Source organism: Pseudochaenichthys georgianus, chromosome 17 (genome assembly GCF_902827115.2).
Source record: "Pseudochaenichthys georgianus chromosome 17, fPseGeo1.2, whole genome shotgun sequence".
In the NCBI taxonomy this organism is placed as follows: domain Eukaryota; kingdom Metazoa; phylum Chordata; class Actinopteri; order Perciformes; family Channichthyidae; genus Pseudochaenichthys; species Pseudochaenichthys georgianus.
The window spans coordinates 35497908-35503717 of record NC_047519.1 but is presented as its reverse complement, the minus strand read 5'-3'; the positions used below and the strand labels follow the sequence as shown (position 1 = coordinate 35503717).

The 5810-nt window shown below is 42.7% G+C and overlaps 1 protein-coding gene across 1 annotated transcript in view; it reads right to left on the bottom strand.

The window, feature by feature from the left end:
- LOC117462509 (ATP-sensitive inward rectifier potassium channel 10-like) overlaps positions 1 to 195 on the bottom strand; it is a 14603-nt gene extending 14408 nt beyond the window's left edge. Inside the window, exon 1 of the mRNA XM_034104764.1 lies at positions 1 to 195. This exon is cut by the window's left edge and continues 113 nt beyond it. The gene's annotated coding sequence lies outside the window, so the exon portion shown is untranslated.
- Positions 196 to 5810: the final 5615 nt, after the last annotated feature.

The window sequence follows — 5810 nt, the reverse complement described above, 5'->3', positions numbered from 1 at the left end:
ACCCTGATGCCCCATGGAGGAGAATGATGGAGACGGTCATTGGCTCTTCAGGCTTCTGTCTCTGACCCTCAGCCCGGTCTCACATTCTCCCCAGAGGGACAGGACTTGGCTTTCTAAGAGGCATCTCTCTCTCCCCCTTTCCCTCCGTGTCTCTCCCTCTCTCCTGGAGTCCTGTGTTGTCCTCCTCGCCTCTGTGCAACTGCTGTCATAATTGATCGCCACTCCCCGCGGTCTCAGTCCAAATCGGAATAGCAAAGGGGACCAACAATGCATCGACATGGGATAAAAAAATCATACAGTTTAAAAAACGTGTTTTATTGCATGTGTGGTTGTTCCACACTCCCTGAAATGTGCACAGAAACTCACACACACACCAACAGGCGCACGTTTGAGGCCTCACATGCACATTCTATACAAAAGCACTCTGGCACACGCTCACACGCTCACACGGCAACAGACGGCCCCGTCAGACCACCCCCTGCACCCTCTTTCGGGGGGTACCACAGAGCCCTATTCATAAGTTCTGCGCCCAGCGCTTGCTGTGTCCAAGAGCGTCGTGCGGAAGAGGGGCGTCCGTGAGGGGAATACGGACCCTGGTTCTGCCTCGGGAGAGGGTGACAAAGCAGAATTGGATTGAAAGAGGGAGAGGTGGACAGACTTGATGAGGACATTTGGTTGAATGTGCTGAAGAGTCTGATGCAAAGGCCTTACCTACTTACATAACTACCTATTATAACCCGTCTTTCATGCATCAGTGGAGCATCCTTTCAGCGCTGTCCTCACGAGCACCTCAGTGGAGTTGTGTAACTGCATGTCAACATAGGGAACTTAGCTCTTGTCTTGGAGCCCTGACCCTCCATTAGCAGAGAACAAGGCGACACGTATCAGTAACCTCCACTTCCTCTGTTGCCTGCAAAGACTGCTAGCATATGATTAGCATCAGCAAGACCGGAAAGCACGGAATCAGCTTCACAGAAGGCCGACCCAAACTGAACTGACATTCCCTTTTCACATCTCCTGATCTGAGAGTCCATCAGGCACATCGACACAACACGTACAGGATAGGGAAACTCTTCACCATAACAGAACGTTTAAATGTTTGAAGAAAATGTGAAAAGGTACAAGTACAGAAACACGCTGCACTGTTATCGTGCCTAGACGACGGAGTCTCCGTTGTTGTCTGTGTTGTTTGCGGCATGTTTGTGTGTGTTGTATTTTCTCGCATTGCTTCATCTGAATCTCTATGCCTTAATAAAACTGGAAAATCTTGATTAACACAAAACTGATCCGATAGTTTTGAGATCCTGTGATATTTTGAAGTAAAGATGTAAAGAAAAAGGGTGACTACACAAATGTAACTGAACTGATCAAGTAGCCAATCAGAGAGCTCTCTCTCTCTCGGTCTCTCTTCGATGAACTGCACAACAGATTGCACAACAGGTTCAGCATATGTTGTGTTACATTAAATAGTAAGTGATCTTTATCCAGTCTTCACGACCCTGCAAAGCACTTCACATCACACCAATGCATGCAGAGGCAGAGGCTGCGGTACAAGGTGTAACTTTCACACACACAGCCTAACAGATCCAGTCACTAAATGAGTAGTCTAGCCTTGTTTCTGCAAAGTGGGAGGATTTGTGAGATATATTGTAAAGCCTACTAAAGCTAGTGCAACTTTACAGCCTCTTTCATGAGAACTTCCCTTCCGGTTAAACATCCTCTTTAGAACTAAACCAACGGTTAAACAACGAAACAACAGATGTGGTAGCCAGCCATGCAAACATGCAATCTGCACGTATCAGATGCTTAGCCTCCCTTAGTTAGGTGAGATGAGGGGTGTCCAACACACATTTGGACAAAAAGCATGCGCAGAGAGGCTGTAAACTAAAACAAATCTATTAAAAACCAAACTCCTAGTCATCTCTGCTCCTTCCTCTCATTAACACAAAGTAGAGCCCTTTAGAATGAAGTATACTTCTACATATTACAGTTTCACTCATCTCTCTACAGTTTACTCTGTAACCATGACAATATCTGTCAGATATTCCCCTTCTGAAACAAACATCTCTAAATGACTGATCATTCTGCTGCTCTGTACAAGAAGGGACAGAGCAGACTAGTAGACCCCCCCCCCCTACACACACCACAATACAGACACACCCCTTGCTGTATACCAACCAACTATGTGCAATATGTGCTATATATATATATATATATATATATATGCCGTTAATAACAATATATACCTGGCTGCTAAATCCTAAGAACTGTTACAGGATGTGTATTTTGTAAATTGCGTAACTTTTAATTTTTTCTTATATTTTTTATAATATCATAACTTTTTTTTTATCTTAGTATTTTTTAATGCATGTGATATACACTGAACAAAAATATAAACGCAACACTTTTGTCTTTGCTCCCATTTTTCATGAGATGAACTCAAAGATCTAAAACATTTTCTATCTACACAAAATAACCATTTCTCTCAAATATTGTTCACAAATCTGAAAGAATCTGTGATAGTGAGCACTTCTCCTTTGCCGAGATGATCCATCCCACCTCACAGGTGTGGCATATCAAGATGCTGATTAGACAGCATGATTATTGCACAGGTGGGCCTTAGGCTGGCCACAATAAAAGGCCACTCTGAAACGTGCAGTTTTGCTTTATTGGGGGGGTCTGGGGGGGTCCGAAAACCAGTCAGTATCTGGTGTGAGGGGTAGGGGTAGGGGTAGGGTAATGTTGTGAATCGAGTGGCCCATGGTGGTGGTGGGGTTATGGTATGGGCAGGCGTATGTAATGGACGACGAACACAGGCCACTCGATTCACAACATTACCCTACCCCTCACACCAGATACTGACAGGTTTTCGGACCCCCCCAGACCCCCCCAATAAAGCAAAAAGGCACGTTTCAGAGTGGCCTTTTATTGTGGCCAGCCTAAGGCACACCTGTGCAATAATCATGCTGTCTAATCAGCATCTTGATATGCCATGTAACATTAAGCTGTCTGTGGCTCTTTTTCTGCTGTAACAACGTACATTTCCCCTCTGTGGGGCTATTAAAGGTAATCGGATTCGGACTCTGAAATGTGTGGTTGTCTCGTCTCATTCCGACACAAGCACAGTCATCCCTGCCTCTTTTATTTTAAGTCACTAAAATAAGAAGGGCGATGACTTCAAAACGGCAAAAATATCTATTCTTGCAGTTCCTACATCTAAACTTGTAACTGAGGGTGGATGACCATTTGCTGACAAGGCCAAAAAAAATTGAATACAAAAAAATTCCCACAACATCTGTATTTCCTTTTTTACCAAAAACTGATCTGACTTTTTAAACCGGCTTTAAATGGATTTGTACAATTATATACATCCTGGACAATATTACTTTATTATACTTCATCTCCTTTACTGTAACATTGTATTAATGTTTCTCATATCCATTGTTAAAGCACTTTGTTATACATGTGGACTAGCCCTTACCAGATTATGTATAAGGAGGATTTTTAAGGAAGCTGATGAGAACAATGCGATTACAGCACTGTGGGAACGAACTCTGATGGGTCATACAGTAGATTAACAATGGTTACTGCAGTACTTCCATGTTCTGCTACTTTATGGTTTCACTCCATTACAATGTATCTGCAGGTATTGTACTTTTTACAGGGTCGCTTGAATCAAGTTTCGATCAGACCAAAAACACAGCATCTGGACTGGTAGTTGGAGAGGTGCCGGTTCACCTACTGGGCACTGCTGAGGTGTCCTTGGCAATACAAATTGCCAAGTTCCTGTTTGTGCATGTGTGTGTACATTTCGGGCCTATTTGTGCGTCTGTAAAAAACACCAGTCAAAAACGGAATTTCCCCTTGTGGATTAATAAAGGAGATCTTAATTGAAATAGATTATAGGGACATTCTAAGTGAGATAAGCGAGAAACGTCCGGGTGATTTCTATCTTCCTGTGCACATGTCAGTAAATGTTCTCTACTAAGAAAACACGTCCCTCGTGATTAAAGAGTATCTTTAGAGGTGTCACGGTGAGTCAGTCACATCGTGGTCAGCAGGAGACATGAGCATGACTTTAGTGTGGTGTGTGTGTGTGTGTGTGTGTGTGTGTGTGTGTGTGTGTGTGTGTGTGTGTGTGTGTGTGTGTGTGTGTGTGTGTGTGTGTGTGTGTGTGTGTGTGTGTGTGTGTGTGTGTGTGGTGTGTGTGTGTGTGTGTGTGTGTGTGTGTGTGTGTGTGTGTGTGTGTGTGTGTGTGTGTGTGTGTGTGTGTGTGTGTGTGTGTGTGTGTGTGTGTGTGTGTGTGTGTGTGTGTGTGTGTGTGTGTGTGTCGGGGTCAGTAAGTGCTTTTGGCTTCTGCTTGAGGACTTACTTCTTGTTTTAATTATCCCTTAGAAACTCTAGAGACGTTCTCCCTCTCTGCAGGCTTTTCTCACCAGCTCTGTGTTTCGTCCCTTGCATATTTATTTGTCGTTTTTCTCACTTATCCACTTCCTTCCTGTTAGGCCTCGGCGTCCTAGTTGATGGGGAAACTCAGACATGGGGTCAAAGAGAATTTAGAGACCTGCTTCTGAATATCATGAAGTTTGCATTTCTTAAAGAATGTATCTTTCTTTCATGGATTCTGTCGAGCATTAATTTGACAATATTGGATGTTTTGAGCGTTATGCAGGACGCTGAATTCGTCTGACACTTTCCGGATACATGACTCCAGTTCAAACCAGAAAGGGGCAATGTTTAAACTCCTGATGGGCCACATTTTAATACATTTTTAGTCGGTTTCTACTTGATCTACTCGGTCATAATACCCCCACAAACTACTCCAATGTTGTTTGAATCGTTCACCAAGACTCTCAAGGTTGGCAAATAAACTGTGGCACTAGTTATTCAGTAACTCTGGTAAACAGTAACTGCATTCATTACATTTTAATAAATATTTGAATACTGATATAACTGAAAGACATATTGTCCAGTTGTACCCCCTCCTGGCTGTTGAAATGAGGATAAATTACCCGCTGCACTTGTTGAGGTCAGCCAGCAGGGGGCAATATTTCTTCAATTGCAGGCGCACTTCCTCCTGAGTATTTATACACCTCATGTATCCTTTGTATAGGGCCTTTTGTTGTTGAAAGATAAGATGCTTTACCATTTAGTGTCAATACAACAATATAATGGACATAGCATTTTAAAAAGGAAAGCTAGATATGAGGGGATAAGATTAAGACAATGTCTACAGGGCTTATTTTCTCAAAACACTAAACACAATTCTCAAAACCACACACCCAAAGTGAAAAACACCTCCTTATTCTTGCAAGATATTGCATGAATAAGGAGGTGTTTTGCACTTTGGATGTCGCACTGCACCCAACACTACATAAACACTTACCAAAACCTAACTTTAGCACCAAATGGCGCACACTTCACTTATAGTTCAAGCCACTTTGTCCAACCAACATGTGGTGCTTTATCTAAAGCACACTCATCGTTCCCTCTATGTAGAGATGTGTGTTCTTCATATAAAGATTGTCCCCTGCTGAGAACAAAATCAAGCCACTTCTGCTAAGTTTCATGAGGGAATTCTTTCTTGTTGCCATTAAGTTCTTCGTGAGATTGATCCTGTTGGACTCACTACTGAAACTACCCCCACAAGTACTATGAAGTACTTACTGTGTACTTTTCCAGTACTCTTCTGTCAATGTCCCCTCCTGAGAACAAGAATGCATGTTTCTCTGCTATTTTGAATAAACGTTAACAAACCTTTCTTCATGAGACTGATATTGTTGGACAGAGTATTTTAAGAGGATATGGTA